Here is a 20549-nt window from a genome sequence, read left to right on the forward strand (position 1 = left end):
CTGGCATTGCTCATTATTTGCATCCTCAAAGGGTAGGGGTAAACTAATTGACCTAAAGTTAGTAAGTGGGACTAATTGCTGGGATGTACGAAAAGTCAGGACCGAAGCAAGACCCCCAGAGTTCTGCCTTATAACAGGGAAAGGTGACGGGGAGTAGTTCAGAGGGAGGCATGGAGACATGTTGGGTAAGATATCGGTCCTTTCACCTGGCAGCTGTCCAGCCCCCAAATAGCTTTTGTGTTCAGTCCAAAAATAAGATCACATGAGAGGGGAGAAATAAATACGCAAGTGCTCGTCCTTGGGCTTTCTGCGGGTACACCAGCATCAGCCGCACTGGTGGGGGCCTGGAGAGCGTGACCTCCCAGCACCCCAGGCTGCCTCTCTCTTTGAGCTCTCCCAGGCTGGGAAAACAACCTGTATCAGCGTGGGTGTGGTGGGTGCTTTGCACTCAGCCCTTCTCTTAGCACTCCATTCACACCAGAGAGGGAACAGGAAAGAGACGAGGAGCAAGCCGAACCAACAGCCTCAACTTCAGCGGAATGAGGGCATGGCCTCCTTTTGGTGAAGGACACTCCCTTGTGATGGAGAATGGGAACTCCCTTCCTCCCGCAGCCGCCTGCCTGCAGCGCTCCTTCTAACTCCATGCGGACACTGTAGGCTGCTGCAGCTGCGTCACCCGGGAAAGAAAGTGCTTCAGAGCCCAAGCAAAGAGGTGAGTGCATCCCCTTCTCCGAGGGGCTCCTTACTACAAGACGTTCTGCTTGGCTTCCTGCTCCTTCCAGCACAAATGCTCTCCCCTGCCCTGCTTTTGCCCCTTCTCCCTGACCTGGGACCCCTGCACTGCAGTCTCCATGATGGATGCTAGCTTCAAATACCTGTACTTTCTTCTCTCCTTTAAGGCCAATTTGCTTCCAGAAAGAACTGGCTAGGTCTAGTTCTTAGCGGGGGAAGCAGGAAATGATTCCCACCAAGTGAATTATCTCTGCTGAGATCCAAGAAGATTTTTTCCAAGAAATCATTAGACAAATCCAATTATAGTAGAGTTAATGCTTAGTTTTAAAAAAGCCCTGCATGAAACAGGAAATAAAGGACATCAGCTCATTCCTTATTATTGGGCAAAAGGGAAAAAACACATAGGGGATGTGCAGAGCTTCCTCCCTCCTCACCCCTTCACATCTTGTCCTGACGTCTTAAACCCTGCGAAACAGACTTAACAGATCTAAGAACTCATTTCTTTGATTGAGAACAAGAGGAATAAAATGGAGGGTTTGGGGAGAATTGCTCTGTAGGCAGAGTCATAGGACGAAGAAGACAAATTTCGGAGAGTCTTGGTTTCCCTTCCCAAGCACATGACAGGTACCTGTGCCTGCTGGGGGATGTGTACAGATGTCACTATCACTTGTACACGCCTAACACTAACCCTGTTACAGAACCCTCTCCTTGACTATAGACCACAGATATCTATGCTAATGTAGGTGGGAGCAAGATAACCACTCCAATGAATCAGGATGCTTTTAGTGACAGTAGACTGGAAGCCAGTTTGAAGAGACTTGAGCCAAAACAAGGACTTTCGCTTCCTCTTGTAAGTAAAAAGGCTTTGGTGTGGCGGGATCCAGGTGCCCAGATGATGGCATCCTGCCTCCGTCTCTCTCCACTTTGTGGCTCTGCAGCCCTGGGTCATTCCATCCCAGGAAGACTCGCTGATGGCAGTGGTGACATGGCCACCAGCAGCTCCAGGCTGACACCCTTCTGGCACAGCCATCTTGGAACAACAGGCACTGCCCATTGCCGAGAGTCTAGAGTCTGAACCAGTGTGTGTACCGTGCCCATCCCCACCAGGGGGTGTAGTTATCCCCGCCCAAAACCACATGGACTGAAACCAATGAAGGGCTGGGTCCCCAGAGATAACCAGGGTGCTAGTCCTAGGAGAGGGGGCTGGACACAGAATAGCCACAGTCAATGCTGGCCACTCTAGGTTGCTCTTTTTGTGATGGTCTGGATTAAGAGGTCAAGCTCCCTCAGGATAACTCCTCCTCCTCTCTTATAGTCCACAAAAATTAGTGACAGCAAATCTCATAATAAGGATAATTATTAGAAGTGACTAAAAGACCCCATGGCATTTCATTCCTAGAGTCCCCCACACCACGGGAAAGCAACTAGAAGTCTTGTTTCTGGCTCAGTCCCTGGACAATTCACCACACTGAGACCAACTTAGGTCCACAACCCACCTGTGCGCACATGGGTTTCCCCTTTCCCCTCACACACCCCTGCTCACTTGTGTCTCCCTCTGCTCTGCTGATGTGAACCCATCTTCCCTTTCAAGGGCCAGCCACCAGGGGTGCTTCTGGTGCCTTCCTGGGCCCGTCCAGCGTTTCTGCCATCTCCTACCCTGAATCTGGACAGCAATGACAGTCACTAGTACAATTTACTGTATCTTACTTTCTCTCCTGGCTTGACTTTTACATTCCTCGGGGGAATCAGATTTCATCTCTAGCTCTCTCTGTGGTAATCTGACACCTAGCCGGAGCCCAATTAAGTGACCAATAGAAATCTAGCCTCTCTGAATACCTGAGAGGCTGGATCGATTACTTGAAGTCCTACATTTTTATTTTAAAAGTAATATAATAAGTATAGCAGACACAGATTGAGTTTGAGCTGTGTGCTGCCTCATGGGCAACATCTCAGGAAACTCTCCCCATGACCCTATGAGACAAGTATTGCCATTATCCCCATTTGACATATGGGGAAACCGAGTCTCAGAGAACTGAGCCACTTGTCCCATATCATCCAGCTAGTAAGTGGTGACATGGGAGTTGGAACCCAGGCATGCCTGCCATCTCATTTCCTACTAAACTTGTCCCTGACATGCTTATCAGGGGAGCTTCTGGCTGCCTGATTTTAAAGACTGAGGAACACTGGTGGCTGGCCAAATGGCATGAGTCAGCTTAGATATTTTGGACCCATCCTCTGCCAACAGGGCTCCCAGTGTTTCCATGGGCGGGGTGGGGGGGTTCCTTATTAGACTGTACCCAGGGCTGAAGAGACACTCAGCTAAACCAAAACCAAAAAGAAAGTCAGGGGCGGATGGATTTCCCAAAACGAGTGATCTCTGGGGCTTTGTAGAGAGTGAGGGACCTTTTCTATTAAACTAAGGTAAAGTAGTCTTCCAGGAAATGTTAGCTGGCAAGTGGGCTTTAGAATTTAAGCTTGCCCTTCTGGCTGCCCATCGTTATGTAGATGACCCTGACATTTCTACCTTCAGAGGGTAGCTTGCAGGATTTGGAAAGCAACCACATTCTGATCTCGAAGAAAACCAAAATCTTGAGAAAATGTGAGTATTTTTGGTAATGTTTGTGCCTCGAGCATCTGGCCACTGGCCTCTTGTCTGATGCTGTCACCTGTGGGCCCTGTGAGGCCCTTGCTTTGAGGGTATGTGGTTTCCTTGATGAACCCTGACCTATTCCTATGGGTTAGCGTCTTCTCAAGAGCAGAGCCGCCATGACTCTTGTCATCAATCCTCACCAGTTCCGGTGGGAGGATCGGAGAGTGAGCTCTCTCACAGCTGAGGCACAAGAAGACTGAGTCAGGCCCCAGATAACACAGAGGCCAAGAAGGGCCCAGACTGGGCCTGGCAGAGCTCTGGGGTCTCAGCGACGAAGTCTGCTCACTTCTCAAGTTTGTTGTAGAAAACAGTTAAGAATCACATAGGCTAAGTAAAATTCTCTGGCTGAATCTTTAAGAGAAAAACCACAGTTAGACCCAACAGAAATGAAACCATAGGTTCACACAAAAACTACACAGATCTGTACATGAAGGCTGATAGCAGCATTATTTGTCAAAGCCCAAACAGGGAAACAAGCCACACGGCCGCAAGCTGGGGAACTGATCCTCACAATGTGGCCTCTCCTGACAATGAAATACTACTCAGCAAGAACTAGGCATGAACTTCAAGGCACACACACTGTAACACCAATGAACCTCAAAGACATTGTACTTTTGAAGGGAAAAAAGCCCACACCCTATGACTCCATTTCTATGAAATGGCCAGAACAGGCAATTCTGTGGAGACAGAAAGCAGACAAGTGGTTGCCTACGCCTGGCGGGAAGGGGGAATGGGGAGTGATTGGTACTAGGCATGGGGTTGCTTTTACGGGATGACAAAAATGTTCTAAAATTAGTGGTGATGGTTGCACAAGCATGTGAATACACTGAAACCATTTGACTGTTTACTTTAGATGGATGAACTGTACAGCATTTGAATTCTATCTCAGACTTTTTTCAAAACCAAAATCATGGCTAATGAAATAATGAACCCAGTGACAGGGCTTCACTGCAGGATGTGGGCTCACCCACGGGCTCTGATAAGCTCAGGTCATCTCCTGCAGAGCTCGGCCACAGGCCATCCCGACAATCCGAGGAGTAGGAACGTAGGTGGAAAAGATGGTATCCCTCAATTTCTCCACGAGACTGTAGGAGGAGGAGTTCTGACCCCCTCTTTCCCGTGTAGATTATTTACAATTTTATGCAATCGATCCCACTATTCTCTTTTCACTTCTGGGTTTCAACTCAGGCTTCAAAAAGCGTTCTCTGTTCTAAGATTACAAATCTTACAGAACTTAACTAACGTTTTCCTCTAAGGTTTGTCTTCTTCCATTTAAATACTCACCTGAGGATCCAGGTTGTTTTTGTTTGTTTTGCCAAATAGATAGCCAGTTATTAAATCAGGAGTTTTAAATTTGGAGTTACAATGGACTTTGGGTACCTTGTAATTTCCAGGAATTAAATATAAAAAAAGTGAGTGTGTATGTGTGTATATGTATATGTGTTCATTTTGGGGGGAGGGGAGAGTTATAGATCTTGTCACATTCTCAGGGATTTTGTGACTCACAGAAAAACAAATGAACTCTCTACATTTTGAAGCCCAAGTCCAGGTAGACAGTGCATGTACGTCCCAGTGCCTGAGGTCAAATCCAAGGCAAGAGGACAATTATTGAACAATTACAGGGGAAGACTGAGCGATTACTTCTGCGGACAGTTCTCCATCACATGTCTAGGGAGCTTTGCACCACCTTTTGGTTTGACAGCAAACTGAGGCAGAGAACAAGAGTTGACTCTCACTGGCTCTCCCTGGGTCTGGAAAACTTTACATTTTATTCATCTGCTGACAAATCGGTGGAGCTAAATCATTTTAGCTGACAAAACTTGGGGCCCTTTTGTCACAAAGAATTTGAGGAGACTTATGGCTCTCAATATAAATAAATGATGAAGGGGAAATGCAACTGCCATGACAGAGAAGGTGGCAGACCCTTGGTGTGTGTGTGTGTGTGTGTGTGTGTGTGTGTGTGTATTCATGTACTAAATATGTATATGATGCCCCCGGTGTGCCAGGCATGGTCTAGACTGGGGTTCTCAAAGTGTGGTTCCCCACACCAGCAGTTTCACCATCACCTGGGTACTTGTTAGACATACAAATTTCCAGGCCCACCCAGACCTGCTGAATTAGAAGCTTTGTCGGGCCCAGCAGTCTGCATCTGAGCAAACCCTCCCGGTGATTCTGATGCACATCTACATTTCAGAACCACTGGTCTAGAGACACGTAGTTTGTAATGGTGAAGGATAGATGAAACCCCTGCTTTCTTCATGCAGTTGACATGGAGTGTGTGTAGTAGGGGAGAGAGGAAACAAACAAGTGAACAAATAACTGACTATGATAATGTTTCAATGGTAGTAAGGTCTATAAAGATAAAGAAAGCAAGGGGATAGGAAGGACAGTGATGGGAGTTGATTTAGAGCCAGTGGCCAGGGAAGAGGCAATCTGAAATGAGATAAGAATAATAAGCAAGAGCTGGCCGTACAAAGAGGGGCAGACAATAAATGTGCACACATTAAGTAGAGGGAATAGCAGGCGGAAAGGTTCTGAGGTAGGACTACGTTTGGCCTAGATGTATAGTACGACTGGAACACAGGGAGGAAGGAGTTCATAGGGTGGACCTAGGGAAGCATGTGGTGGTAGCAAGCTTAGCTTTTGTTCTTAGAACAAGTCAAAGGTTGGGGCGCCTGGGTGGTTCAGTGGGTTGAGCCGCTGCCTTCGGCTCAGGTCATGATCTCAGGGTCCTGGAATCGAGTCCTGCATCCGGCTCTCTGCTCAGCAGGGAGCCTGCTTCCCTCTCTCTCTCTCTCTGCCTGCCTCTCCATCTACTTGTGATTTCTCTCTGTCAAATAAATAAATAAAATCTTAGAAAAAAAATATTTAAAGAACAAGTCAAAGGCAACACACAGTTTAGAACAAACAGGGACATGATGTAATTTACCTTTTTAGCAGGATCCCTCTGGAATGAAATATAGAGGGTTAGAGTTCTAGAAGCAGGAAAATCAGCTAGGAGCATATTCCAATAACCCAGGTTGGTGCTTGGATGGATTAGACCAATGCAAAGATCTATTATTAAGGGGAAAACAAACAACAGTGCAGGACACTGTGCCTAGTAAACTGTTTTTGTGCACATACACATTCAGATGGATGAAACCAATTTTCCCCAAAGGTTCCAGGGGGCAAAAAAAAAAGTTAATGATGGTTATCTCTGGGGAGAGGAGATTAATGAGGGTCATTTTACAGCCCTCCATGTGTCATGCATTTTTGTCACATGTGTGAAGCATTACTTTTACTTAAAGATAAAATATTTTATTTTTTTTAAAAGATTTTATTTATTTATTTGACAGAGATCATAAGTAGGCAGAGAGGTAGGCAGAGAGAAAGAGGAGGAAGCAGGCTCCCTGTGGAGCAGAAAGCCCAATGTGGGGCTCAATCCCAGGACCCTAGGATTATGACCTGAGCTGAAGGCAGAGGCTTTAACCCACTGAGCCACCCAGGCACCCCAAAGATAAAATATTTGAAAATAAAAATTGAAAAACTGAGATAAAGGAAAACATAGAATAGGTGATGGGTGATCAATATCAAAGAGAGGAAGCCCACCCCACGTGTATCAGAGTCCTTTCCAAACACGGGCTCCTGAAGTCCCTGGAGAGGCAGGGCACCCACGGCCTGAGCTGTTCAGGTTACCATGGGATTGGCTACTGCCCGTCTGAAAGCCACTAGCCCCTGTTCCTGTCCTGCGGCTCTGGTGAGGTTTGTCGCTTTCAGATCTCCTCGGGCAACTAATACAATTTCCTGTGAATGTCTGCTGCATTTCTCTATGCCTTGTTTGCCAGATCACTCCCCCGACATCCTGGCATTTGGTTCACCATGAGGCCAGCATGCCCTTCATTTAATTGCATGATTTGGCATAAACAGAAGGAAATACTTTGCTAGGGGAGAGAGTACAATGCAGCATCTGATTTCTCCTGTCAGCTGATTAGGATTTGTCGTGTCCCAACAAGGTCAGATGAAATTAGAAAGAAAAGGCAGTGTGTCTGGTGTGTGTTTCAAATAACTGCATCATTTCTGTAAGCAGGATGAACGAAGGGGTAAGTTTTAAAGCAAGCCTCAAGATTCAAGGCACAAGAAACCACTGCTTCTAGGTTATGCCTGGAAAGGGACAGTATTTACTGGGGGGCATTTTGAATTCTGCTGATTCTGTCATGCTCTGGTTCTGCTGTCATGTTAGCAAAATTGACCAGGGATGTCTGATTACAGAGTACTGAGCACAGAATAAGTAAATGCACAGCAGTGCCACCTTCCACTTTTATCACCCTGCTATGGCCCTTGGAAGAGGTTTAGAGCCACTTCCTCTACCGGCAGCCGCTCAAGGGCTCCACTATGAGTCAATCTCTTAGGATACAGAAGGAAAAAAAAATCTCACCTCCGCAACCAGCCAAAACATTTTAGGTGTGGATGACTCTGGCCATGGCCACACCTCTGTGGATAAAAACCTACCAGGTTTCTCCCAGGGTTTCTGTTGGTCCTGCAAACCTGCTGTGTCCTTCTTTTCCCAGACCCACCCTCGGCACTGCTAGGAGGCCCGCACACAGGTTGTAGCCATTGTAGAAATGGCTTTAAAAGTGGTCTGGGAGCTTTGGGGGAAGAGATGGGTTCTATTACATGGTCTGTAGAGGAGCCAGCGTCTTGTGGATGCTTAATAAGCAGCCCTACCAGCTATTATTTGCGTGGACTATTTCCTGGCCCAGAGCTCGAGGGCTATGCTGAGGCCAGACTTCCCGGCGAGGCAACCCCCGAGTCCCTTCCCATGCTAAATAACAGGTCAGAAAGCATTAACTTCATCATGTCTCCTGAGTCAAAACATCCGAATGTATATTATTTTAAAAGATGAATCAAGATGCTTGATGTGCAAGTTGAAGTGAATGTGGAATTTGGGGGATATTAAGGTGACATTCTTGAAAATTTGATATTGAGGGACATTCTATTATAGTAAATACTTTAAGGAAGGGAGGATTCATTATTTCCCCACAGTTGGACAGTATCCTTGCCGAGTACCAGATATGCAGTAAAGAAATTAGTTTGTATCAGTAGCTAGGGATTATATTGTCTAAAAGCGAAGTAGGTTTTTGTTTTGTTTTGTTTTGTTTTGAACAGCATTTCACAACTAGATGTAATGGAAAAACAAAACTAAAATAGTGACTTACACATGCGTTACCGGTTTTCTAGGTGCTTTCACGCACTTGGGCATACTGGATCTCACGATATGGCTGCGGGCTTGCTGGGAAGATGCGGGTAGCAGAGTCTCATTAATCTGCTGTGTGAAGGAGGGACAGGGGAGCCCCAGGAGTTGAGCTGCCCAGGAAGGGCCAACCATGCCGTGTAGGCAGGACCCTGAGCTAGGGACACTTGTTTTTAGTCACAGCGAGGGTTTTAGTTAGGGGTACAGACTCTGAGCTGCCTCTCTGTCCTCAAAATTTTTGGTCTGCTATTTAATGGGCTTAATTTCCTAACTGAGTGTTCTTTAATCTTAAAATCCATCATCCCACGTGCTGGAAAGTTAACATGCACACTGGGTGCAGCATACTACTTCTTCAATATTGAGAAGATGACTGTCTGCAATATTGTTATCTCTCTGGGCTTCAGAAGGCCCTTCGGCAATAAGCAGATCCTCAGGAAGATTATTATTTTGTAAAGCAAACTATGAGTGCCTATGAGTATGTAGACATGGCAGTTCACGGAGGTTCCAGTGAGTAAGATTTGGGGAAATCAACTTTTTCTGTACTTTTCAAGCCCCTTTCAGGAGAGCTGCGGCTCATCCATGGTTGGATTTAAGTGATGTTTGTGCTTCTAGGGTCTCTGTCTCAGAGGATGAGCTTCTCTGGACTCATCCCCTCAGAAGGCACAAAAATGGCTCCCTGGATGCTACCACAGAACGCATTAGATGCTACACGATGCGCCTGGAGAACAGGCTCCTGCCTCCACCTTCCAAGGGGAAGTAGAGAACAGAGAGCCTATTTCTAGTTCTCACAGGTCAATCTGTACCTGTCTGTCTGAATCATCAGGTGGGTAGGCTTAGACAAACACACACACACACACACACTCAAATACCTACCTAAGGAGGAGGGACTCTTCATCAATTATAGGAAACCATTAATCATGTTTCCATTTAGTCTCTTCAAAGATACCTCCTGATGGGTATCCTCTCAATCCAATTTCCAGCTTCACTCCCTACCTTCTAGCCAAAGAGCTTTTTGTACACTCAGCTTCCTCCCTTCCTCATCCTGTCCTGGCCAGTGGCATAAAGATGATGCCCGAGGTCCTTTAATGAAATCCCCACACCGGGAGCTGGGCTTACCTGAGGCTTCACTTTCCTAGCTCAGCAGTGACGGGCTCGACCACGGGTAAGGAATAAGAGAAATGCTCACTCTGCAGCCCCTTCCAGCCCTAGCATTGATGGCCGTTGCCTTGAATGGCTTTGCAACATGCCCTCTTTAAGGCTTGGCTCTAGGAATGGCACAGACAGACACACACACACACACTCTGCCACACACAGACACTTACACCCTGTGCAGGGATGCCAGATGACAGAACAGAAAAGGACTCTTTCATCCAGTAGCCTTCTGATTCCAGAGGAGCCTCTCTGAGCCACGACCTGCTGTTTCCCTGGCGACTGAGACTTCCAAATAAACAGGATTCTGCTCAGACAGGCCAGTAGTCCATTCAGCTCAGCCAGTTGCCCCAAGACAAACCACGCTAGAATAACACCCAGGACAGTTGCTGCTGCCATCTGCTGTCTCTGCCCCCCTTCTCTGCCGGCCAATAGCTCTGCATTCCTGGGCCTGCTGCTGGCTGTCCGTGTTGGGGGCACGTAGAGCTTTGTGTGTGTCCCTATGGGTGGGGTCCGTGTGGGCTGTTGTCTGAAGGCGGGTCCCCTCTGCTGATCAATGAGGCCAGAGAGAGATCCGGAGGCTGCCATTCTCGGCACCCCCAGCCAGCCCCCCTGCTTCCCACATAGGCCTGCAGGACTGGTAGCCGGCTCTGTGGCATGGTGTCTGGAGGCGGACCAGCACCCTGATGTGCATGCCACGGCCCGTCCCCTCTCCCCACACAGAGCTGCAGCAGCCGAGCAGTCCAGAGAGCCAGCGTGCGGGCTGCTCCGGGAAGCCGCGAAGGCACAGCGACCGCGACAGAGAGCGGGCGACAACCTGCGGATTCCCCTTCCTCTTGGAGAGAGAGGCGCAGTCTCAGCCTGCAAGTTTTTCAGGTAAGACTCTGAGCGTCTGTTCTAGGAAACAAAGAGCAGCTTATATGCAGAGCTGAGAGTGTGTGTGTGTGTGTGTGTGTGTGTGTGTGTGTATCTAAGTGCAAGGACAACAATGACACAGAAAGGGGGAAAAATCGGGGAAAGTGAAGGCAGTAGGATCTTTGAAGCTGATCCTACTGGAAGCAGCTCTCCCGCGCGGAACACCCAGAAGCTCCCCTCTGGCTGGACTGAAGCCAGGCTGCAGACTGCTCTGGGGGAAGGGCTTGCTGGTGGCACAGGCAGGTAAAAATAGCACCTAGAGTTTAGACACCGTAAAAATAATCGTGCCCCATGCTGCCCAGCACCTTCCTTCCTCCAGGCTGCTGGGCTGGTGAGGACTGGAGGGGACAGAATGTTCTCATTTACCAAAGTGCTGGATGTGGCCTTTTGTTTCAGCAGAAGCCAAAATCTGTGGCTTTAGTAAGTCTGGCTGGCACACTCACCCCCTTGGGGAGCCTGGACATTCAGCTGCCTCAGGAAGTCTGTTCACTGGCTGGGCACCTCAGGTTTTGTCAGCATTTTGGTAGGAAAGTCAGGCTGCAATATAGGATTAGCTGAATGGGAGAGGACAGGCTGGTATTCTGATGGCCCTTCCAGCTGCCTGGATTATTCCTTACCTTCTTCTGATCTTCTCTGAAAATCATATCCTCCTCTCTGTAGCCCTGCAGACAGACACCCAAAGAGAACGTACGCGAATGGCTAGCCACACCCACATCACGATTCCATGCCCAAAGTGTGCAAGGCTTTTAGAGAGGAGCACTTGATTAATTCAGACTTCCAGGTCTGGGACAGAATTCAGGCATTCAATCAAGCACCCATTTTTTCAGAGATCCCAGAGGAACCCACCTTATCTGGGTACCAGGTCCAAGCACTCCCTCTGTGACTTGGCAGAATGTAAACACTCCGTGCTTTCTCCTGCTGTTTCAATCCACCCCCACTTCTCTGCATTCTTTTCTGCTTGGGCACTTTCCCTTTCATTCCCCACAGGGATTGATTGTTTATGATTTAGCTCTGTGCACACCAGTGGGAAGGCAAGCATCCGGCAGAGGACAAACCAGGTACTGCGTGGGGCTGAGCCAGCCTGATGGGGGCAAAGGGTTGAAAAGAAACGAGCCTGGCTTTGCAAAGTGGTGTCCAGGGAAGTGTCGGCCGGCGGGGTACTGGGGCTGTCTGGGTGAATGAGTGTGGATTTTGGTGGAGCCTGTGATTCACAGTCACAAATTCCCTTTTCCTTTGTTTTCTTTGTGTTGGTCATTGAGGGCTTCTGAGGAAAGTCCCCTTTTGAGATTGTATATCTGAAGGCAAGATCATCTAATTGCTGCCAGGGCCACCGGTGAACACTGGAGACTCACTTCTGTTGACCCTGCCTTTTTTAGTATGAGTAAATGGATCTGCAAATGAGGTGCTTAATCAAGAGCGAAGTTAATGCATAAACAATTAAGGGAGGAAACACAGAGCTTCTTGTAAGCTGCCTCCCAAAACTAGTGTGCGGTCATACACAGATGGCTCGCCTGGTTGCAAAAAGGACCCAAGGAGGCACTATCTGCTTCTTTCGGTGGTGTGACATCACAGGCAGGGAGTATCAGTGGTGATGACTGTATTTGTTGTGGTGATGGTAGATGGATGTCACACGCTCGCCCGCCCTTAGTACAGGGATGCCTGATCCCAGGACAGAGGGGCTGCTCGTGGACTCTGCTGATAGGTGTTCACTGGACCCTGAGTCAACCTCGGAGGGTCAGGGTACTACCAGGCCTGCTGTGCCAGCTTCTGGGAAGCAGAGATGGTGCACAGTGGAAGTCATGCCCCTTGTACTTCATCAAATAGGTGTGGCTTGGCTAATGCAATACTCCTTCATTTAAGCTACTAGAAAAATAATCTGCGGTCATTTGTTAGGTAAACTTAACACCCACACATGACACAAATTACAGGCAAGTGAGTTTTTTTTTTTTTCCTTAAAAAAGGATCTGCTGATCAACCAATGTTCATGGGGTACTCCCAAGGTGTCCCATCTCAAGGTACCACTGGATCAAGCCCACTCAACCACAGAGAAGGGAAGACACCTACCTGGGTGGGCAGCTAATGGAGGATGGGCCTGGACTGACAGGATGTCCGACTCAGCTGGGAGGCAGAGTCCAAGGTATGAGGACAAGGGCGAACATCTAGGTCAGCGGCCTTGAGGGAGAAAAGAGGGAGGAAGGGAACAGCAATGGTCTGATTCTTAAACATCACTACTTAAGAGAGGCAGCCTAACATAGTGGCCAAGTGCATAGATTCTGCTGCTGAGCTTCCTGGGGTTCAAGTTCAGACATGCCATGGCCTTGGGCCTCAGTTTCATCATCTGTAAGATGGGGTAATAAGCTCCCATCCTTGTTGGTGAAAGGATCAAATGAATCATGCTCTTAGCACACTGCCTGGCTTATAGTGAGTACTATGTGAGTATCTGCTATTGTTACTACTGAATGGCAGGTCTGAAAAGGCTGTCCCAAGCCCATTTGTTCCCAAGTCCAAAGTGACACTCTGTGAGTGACCAACAGGGCCACCTTTGGGACAGCATGGAGGTACTCTGGCTCTGGCGTGGAGTTCTACTTGCATCTCAGAGCATTCAGAAATTGAAGGGCTTCTGTGCTGGTTGCTAGTGTTTTCCTAAGCCCCTACTGTGTTTTAGGCACTCTGCCTGGCTTTTGCACAGTTGCTCCAGACCACCTCTCTGACTTTGTCCAGGAATGCTGGCGAGGACGGCAGGGGTGAGGGGCATGCTTGCCTTACACCAGGGCTGTGTAGATGTAAGTGGTCCTTTGGACAAGACTCATCTCTGTCTCTTCAGGATCTGTGGTTTGCAAACTTTCACATGCATAAGAATCACAGGGGAGCTTGTTTAAAAGATCAGGTACCCAGGTCCTGCCCACAGAGGTCCTGATTTAGCCAGGCCGCTGAGGGTCCCAGGATTCTGCATTTCCTGGGTGGGGCCCACGTGATTCTGACTTTGGTCCACAGGCCACAGCTGTAGTCTGATCAGGGCTCTTACTGTGAATGAGAACACAAGAGTCATTTGGCCTCAGTGACCATCAGCCTCTTCCTTGTAATCACCTTCTTCCCAAATGACCATTTTCCTGGGACCTGCCCCCCACTGGCAGTAAGGTCGATGACGCCATACCCACTGCACCCTGAGTTACTCTGTGCCTGACACAGTGGCAAACCCTTCGTGCTCATCCCTCCATCAGTCTTCGGAGCCTTCCTATCAGTTAACTGCACTCACTACCCACCTGTTATAAAGGAGGGGCAAGTCACCACTGCTAGTAAGCAACTGATCTGGGTGTGAACGTAGGATGAGCCCATAACCAGAGCAGCAGCAGGAAACCTCTGGGCCAGGCAACAACTGGGGTTTTAGCTGCTTGTCAGTTCAGCCTTTCCCTTTTCATTCTTGGGGGTCTTTCTCTGGTTCACAATCCTCTCTTGTCCACTTCTGTTCCCAGGCTCCCACATAACTTCCTCAGAAGATGTGTCCCTGTGCTTCCTTACCTTTTTCTCCTTTGTAAATCAAAAAGGATCGGGGCAGTGGACAGGTGGAAGGCAGGTGTTATGCTCTGAATTGTGTCCTCTATTTAAATGCATATGCTGAAATACTAACCCCCAGAATATCAGAACGTGACCTAATCTGGATCCGCCTTTACAGAGGAAATCAATCCAAAGGACTTCATTAGGGTGGGCCCTAACCCAGTGTGACTGACATTCTTATAAATGGGGAAACTGGGACACAGAGACAGATCTAGAGGGATGATGACATGAAGACACAGGCAAAAGAGGGCATCTCCAAGTCAGGGACAGAGGCCTGGAATGGATCCCTCCCTCCCAGACTCAGAAAGAGCCAGCTGCCATCTATAAGACGGAGAGAGCCCTGGAACAGCTCTTTCCCTTGCCGCTCTCCCAAGGAACCAGCCCTGCCGATACCTTGGTTTTGGACTTCTAGCCCCCTGAACTGCGAGGCAATGTTCTTGAGCCATGGTCAGGGTACTTGCCCTAGCAGACTAGTACAGTGGGAACCTACATTCTTCCCGCAGCCCCTGAGATTGGGTGATCTAGTTTGAGGCTACCACATTACAGCAAGCTACGACAACATTCTCTTTTAACTCACGACTATTCTTCTGTTGTTCATGACTGTTCTTCAACACTGTTCATGGGAGTCATAGGCAGGTCCAGGTCCCAGGAAGGAAGAAGGAATGAATAGCAAGGATGAGGAGGGAAGCGGGAGGGGAAAGTAAAGAAACAAAGAGGCAGGAAGAGGAAAAGGAGAGAAAATGGAGACTGGGCTGGGGGATACTTGAGGGTCATTCATGCCCAGGACAAGTCCATTCTGCCCCACTGTGGGACGCCACCTGTGTGCCGGGAAGCATGTTGAACACTGGGGTAGAACGGAGCCTGGAATGGATGGTCCCTACCTTCAGGAAAGCTGGAGGTTAGATAGGGATACAGACCTCAAGCACGCAGTACTTCTGAGTGTCTCAGGAAAACAAATGCACTACTTGACCCAGTCAGGGGGTCTGGAAAAGCTTTGGTGAGTTCATGATGCCTGGTTTGAGAAGTAAGGGACTGGCAAGGGACCCCTGGGTGAGGGATGAGTGTTTCAGATGGAGGGAAGAGTACTGCCAAGGTCACCTGGGATGAGGAAGTGTGGCATTGCCAAGGAATGGAGGAAAGGCCAGTGTGGCTGGAATGCAAGGAATAAGAAAGAGGAGACAGCCAGAGTTCAAGGCCCAGGAGGGGTCTGGGTCTGGACAATAGCAGCCGTGCTGACAATTTAGGTTCTTCAAACGAGAACCACAGAAGGCCAGAGAAGGAAGTGATCCTATATAGGGAAAACTCCTTTCAACAAAGGGAATGCTGGGATGGAGATGCCGATGGTGTGGTTTGGCAATGGGTCCACCCTGAAGCCAGACATCAGGTTTTCTGAGCTCCCAGACTTGGGGGTGGCTGCACTGCCTCTAGGGATAAGTTCCAGGACCTCCAAAAAATTGTAGCTGTGGTCTACCCGCAACATTCTAGGTGTTTGTCACCGTCCCACTGGAAAGGGTCAAATAGGGACAGTTCTCTCCTGTCTGTGATAGCAAGCTGAGCACCTTGGACGGGTTGACTGGGCAGCCCTCTGTTCAGCATCCCTTGGAGGACAAAGAGAGGCCTCAAAATACAAGCTCTCTGCTTACATGCTTTGCCTGAAGCAACAGGAGCAGGCATGCATTCCAGAGGCAATGATTCCATCGGGCTGCTGAGAAGGGCAGAGAGTCCAGTTGTGAAAGGGAACTACATAAGGGCAGGAAGCCCAGAAGGACCCCTGAGGCTATCAGAGGTGAGAGCAGGCGGAGAACCCTCTGAAAGAAGCAGGGCAAAGCCAAATGCTGCCTTATTGCTGAGTTCCTGGGAGCAGCAGCAAGCCTGCTAACACAACAACACACCATGCCCACCGCTGGGACACTTCTCATCCATGCCTGTCCTTGTGGGCACCATCCCCACAAGAGTCGCCGGGTAAAACTAGAGCCATGCCTTTGACAGGCCCCACCTGCCACAAAAAGAACTCTCTTCCTTGTTCTTTCTGAAGAGGGACTGGATGTGGCTAAGCAAGGGTAAGTTCTTGGAGCAAGCAGAGCACACTTCGGAGGAAAGAGGGGATTTTCAGGAAGGTGAGTAAGCAGCCCAAGACCTCTTGGGGAGCAAGATCCTGACTCTGCTCCTCTCACACACCATCCCCCCCCCCACTCTAGCCTCACCGGCCTCTTTCCTGTTCCTCTGTGGTGCCATGTCCTTGCCTGCCTCTCAGACTTTACGACTGCTGTTCCATCTGCCTGGAATGCTCCCCCTGTTCTTCACATAGCAGATCTTTTCACCCTCAGGCCTCACCTCTCTTGGGAACTCCCCAAAGAAGCTTTCTTTCCTGTCTCTCCCTCTCATGGCACTTGTCCCAGTCTCTACTTTTCAGTTTTCCCAAGACTTACTGTTGCCCATCTTTCCCACTAGAACATGAGCCTCACGAGGGCAGAAGCTCGTCCATCTTGTTTCGTGCTGTATCCCTAAGACAGAGCCTAGCCACAGAGCAGGCGCTCAACAAATAGTGGCCCAATGAATGAATGAGTGAATCATTCAGTCTTGGAGTGGGAAAGCCAAGGCCAAGGCCAGCTGTGGGATCTCCCAGTCTGTTGTTCCTCATAGCTCTAGAAAGCGGTGCATCACATCTGAAGGCAAAGCTGACAAGTTTGCACCAAGCACCTCTGACCCTGACTTAGGGGAACACACCCCTCATAGGTCCCCAAGCCATATGCCACCAAATCTGGCTTAGCCAGCCTGGTCTCACCTCTTCAGAGAACTCACTCTGGTTGCCTGGAAAATCCAGCTTCATTGTATTGTTCATGCTTAGAGACGGATAACGTCTTTTGGCTGATGGGCATCAAAGGCAAGGCAGTGATGTCAGGCACCTAGAAGGGAAACATTGATCCAGTGAGTTCTGGCCCTTGCACTTACGGAGGCAGCTAGAACCATCAGTAAGGTGGGAACAGAAGCAGTTTGCTTTGGTTAATCAATGTGTGCAAGGGGCTGCACCAGTATTTCTGGGGCCATAAAGAATCTCTAGAAAATAAAAGTCTTCTTGTCCTTCCTCAGGATCTCTGTCAGAGTTAGAAATGGCAACAAGGGGAGAGCTGAGATGAAGGCTTCCAGTCACTCCCTAGAGCCCACACAGAGCAAGTCTGCAGCCCAGAGAACATTCTCCCAGTTCAGGGTCTTGGGCTGGGTTGGCCCAGGCTTCTTGGGCTTTGGTGATAAAGAATTTAAATTAGAGGAGCATGCACAAAATCTTTGCCCAGGTGGCTATAGAAAACTTGCTTTGTTCTCCTGAACTGGTCCTGGATGACTTTGTTGAGAGCTCCAGAAGCAGAGTCCTAAGTTCCTTGGAGAGAGAGTCAACAGAGAAGCCCAAGATTCATCTCATGGTTCCAATTCTGACCCACCGCTCTCATTACCCTTTCATTAGTTCAGACTGACAGTCTGTGCTGCCTAATGGTAGGGGAGCAAAATGGCCAAAGGCATGGACTCCGGGGAAGGACTGGCTTTGAATTCTGGCTCTGAATCAACAGATGCATGGCCCTGGCCAAGTTACACAACTTCTCCATTTCTGTGAAATAGAACAGGGGCACCTGTTTTCTGGGGTTGTTGCCACAAGTATGGGTGTCAATAGAGGCTAAGTCCATTCTGCATGACATTGTCAACGTTGGGTGCTGCTCTCCCGTAGGGCTGGGTTGAAACTCAAGTGAAACAGTCCGTGTAAAGCACCAAAAAGGTTTTAGGATGTAACACACAACACAGTATTTGCCCAATAAAATATAATTATTGACAAGTCTGTAGTCTGGCTAAGGCTTTTTTTAGAACGCTTTGTAAGAATTTAATTGATCTAAAAAAATGTTCCTGGGACATGAAGGTCATCTGCTGTCCTGCTGTTTCTTCATCAGTTTTTTGTTGTTGTTTCAAGGGACAGTTCTCACCCTGTGCTTTCTCAGCACTTTAAAATCCTTGTATCGGGGCGCTTGGGTGGCTCAGTTGTTAAGCGTCTGCCTTCGGCTCAGGTCATGATCCCAGGGTCCTGGGACTGAGTCCTCCTTTGGGCTCCCTGATCAGCGGGAAGCTTGCTTCTCCCTCTCCCACTCCCTCTGCTTGTGTCTCTCTCTCTCTGTCAAATAAATAAATAAAATATCTTTAAAAATAAAGATATAAAATAAATAAAATCCTTGTGTCAGGAACCTAGAACTAGCCAAGAAAGCAACAGAGCACTGTTAAGGAGCTGAACATGAAATACACACAGGCTACTTGTTCAGTACTTTGAGGCTGTGGGCGTTTCCAACAATTATAGGAGTCAACTTCAGTAGCCTCCTTCTGCTCAGTTCACATAATGGCTTTGGGATTCCCACCCATCCAGGGTTGTAAGGTTCTTCAGGGCACAGACTTCTCACAAATACTGCTCTAGCGCCTTGGTCTAGGACTTTGAGCTTAAGTCATTTGAAAATCCAACTGCTGAGTTGAAAGGGACAGGCTGGCATAGACTGGCCCGGCCTGGCTTTTGCACTGAGGCCGTCCGCTGCTCCATCCCTCCCCACTGCGTGACCTTGTGTAAGAAACCGGTCCTTTTTATGCTCTGGGCTCCTTCTCTATAAGAGCTGCCTCTAGAGAGTGGGTTGGAGGTTAAGCATGGTGTGTAGAGCTCCAGCTGTCCCTCTCTATACTCCTTCCTTTGTGGCCTTCCTGACCATCACATAGCTGTGGATATGGAAAAAAACCCAGCGGCGATCAATGTGTTAAAGGCTTGCCAATATTTGCTTGCACCAGGTGACCATGAGCACATCACTTGGCTTCTGGAGCAGTGCAGAGAGATGGATTATGGGAAGGGGTCCAGGTCATGGTCTGAAGGAGGGGATGCTGGCAGCCCCTGCACTCAGCTCAGCCCATCCTCGCACCACCAGGGCCAGAACCAGATTATGGATTTTTAGCCCGCTGCTCTCCTGGGATGTCAGACTTCTCACGAAGGCTTGAAGATTCATGGTCTTCCTTAAAGGAGGGGGACCCCTTCCTGACCCACTCTGACCTTCCCCAGATGCCTCTCCACCTCCCACTGAGGCCCGAGGATTGAACACACAGCTGGTTCAGGGTGGATCCAAATGGAGGCAGCGCACATCAGGGGAGAGCGTTTCCAAGGCGATGTCCGAGTTGTCTCCAGTGATCCGCTGACCTGACCCTCCCTGACTTACGCTGCCCCAGAACTGAGCCAAGCCTTTGGAGGGCGGATATACCTTAGGATGTCTGGCTGGGGCCCTACTGTGGTGGGAGGTTCAGATCCCACGCTGGGACAGGCCCTGGGGAAGGTCAGGGGGAGGGTGAGCCAAAGCAGGCTTAATTGCCTCTGTTACCTCCTGGCCTTTCCTTCTTCTGACGGAACGGCAGTCAGATGTGGGGTGTGGAGGCCCCTGTTTCAGCGAGGATAAAGAACATCTCTTCAAAAGAGCTCTCAACATGTCTTACTGTAGGACGGAAGCAGAGGCTGAATTGGCGACTTTAAAGTCTTCCTATACTGCAGATCAAGAGAAAGACCTCGGTGACTAATTAGGAGTCCTACATTCGTCAGAGTATTACACCCCCAAAGTCAGTGTTTCCCCGGAGTTAAGGTCCCCTTCTCTTCCTGGCCAGTCCCACATCCTGCTGGGCCTGCGTTGGCTGCTCATGTTTCTCATTATCTCTCCCCCATCCTCTCTGAAGGCCTCTCACTCCACCCAGGGGTTTTATTTTTAAACTTGCACAGTAATGCTAGGGCTGAGCAAGACACCCTGCCCACATTCCCGGGGAACTGGCCTGCCTGGAAAAGCATCCCCCTTTTCGGAGATTTCCTTCCTCCCACCTTCCTTCTCTCACTTCCCTTCATATTTATTGGGCATCTTCTCTCAGAGGGCTTCTGCCAGAGGACATGGCAACAAAGGGAAAGATACAGTCCCTGCCCTCGGAGACCTTATATTCTCAAAGGGTAGGGAACACCGGGGACAGGCAGGCTGAGCACGTAGACATACACACCAAGTAAGCCAACACATAAATATGTGAAATCGTAGACATTTGTTCAGGCCAAGTCTAGAAAAGGGACAAACAAGGCACCAACAAGAAGAGCTGTGACAAATCAGGTAGCCAGGGAAAGCCTCTCTAAGGTCGTGGCACAGAAGAGAGGGCCAGAAGAACGAGGGGCATCACACAAGCGAAGAGTAAGGCCAAGAATATTCTGTGTGGAAGGAAGACTAGGGGGAAGGTCCTGAGGTGTGCAAGTGGGTGGTGTGTTCTAGAATTCCAACAGAAGGCCAG

The 20549-nt window shown here is 49.0% G+C and overlaps 1 protein-coding gene and 1 long non-coding RNA gene across 6 annotated transcripts in view; one reads left to right on the forward strand and one right to left on the reverse strand.

Moving 5' to 3' along the window:
* The window catches only part of LOC123390761, a 54088-nt gene that overhangs the window by 20521 nt on the left and 13018 nt on the right, over window positions 1–20549 (reverse strand). The window contains exons 2-4 of one of the 2 annotated variants that reach the window (XR_006605338.1): window positions 19616–19776; window positions 17017–17137; window positions 12741–12848 (exon numbers count right to left, since the gene is read on the reverse strand). This is a non-coding gene — a long non-coding RNA (uncharacterized LOC123390761). Of the gene's footprint in view, window positions 1–12740; window positions 12849–17016; window positions 17138–18199; window positions 18285–19615; window positions 19777–20549 lie in introns of those variants that run through there. The other variant, XR_006605339.1, reaches the window with a different exon arrangement.
* The window catches only part of FGF1 (fibroblast growth factor 1), a 99140-nt gene continuing 78872 nt past the window's right edge, over window positions 282–20549 (forward strand). Inside the window, exons 1-2 of one of the 4 annotated variants that reach the window (XM_004744724.3) lie at window positions 282–712; window positions 10485–10637. The gene's annotated coding sequence lies outside the window, so the exon portion shown is untranslated. Of the gene's footprint in view, window positions 713–10484; window positions 10638–10824; window positions 11735–12734; window positions 12814–20549 lie in introns of those variants that run through there. The other 3 variants (XM_004744723.3, XM_013052293.2, XM_013052292.1) reach the window with 3 other exon arrangements.

Source organism: Mustela putorius, unplaced genomic scaffold, assembly GCF_011764305.1.
Source record: "Mustela putorius furo isolate JIRA1106 unplaced genomic scaffold, ASM1176430v1.1 tig00000145_pilon_pilon_pilon, whole genome shotgun sequence".
In the NCBI taxonomy this organism is placed as follows: Eukaryota; Metazoa; Chordata; class Mammalia; order Carnivora; family Mustelidae; genus Mustela; species Mustela putorius.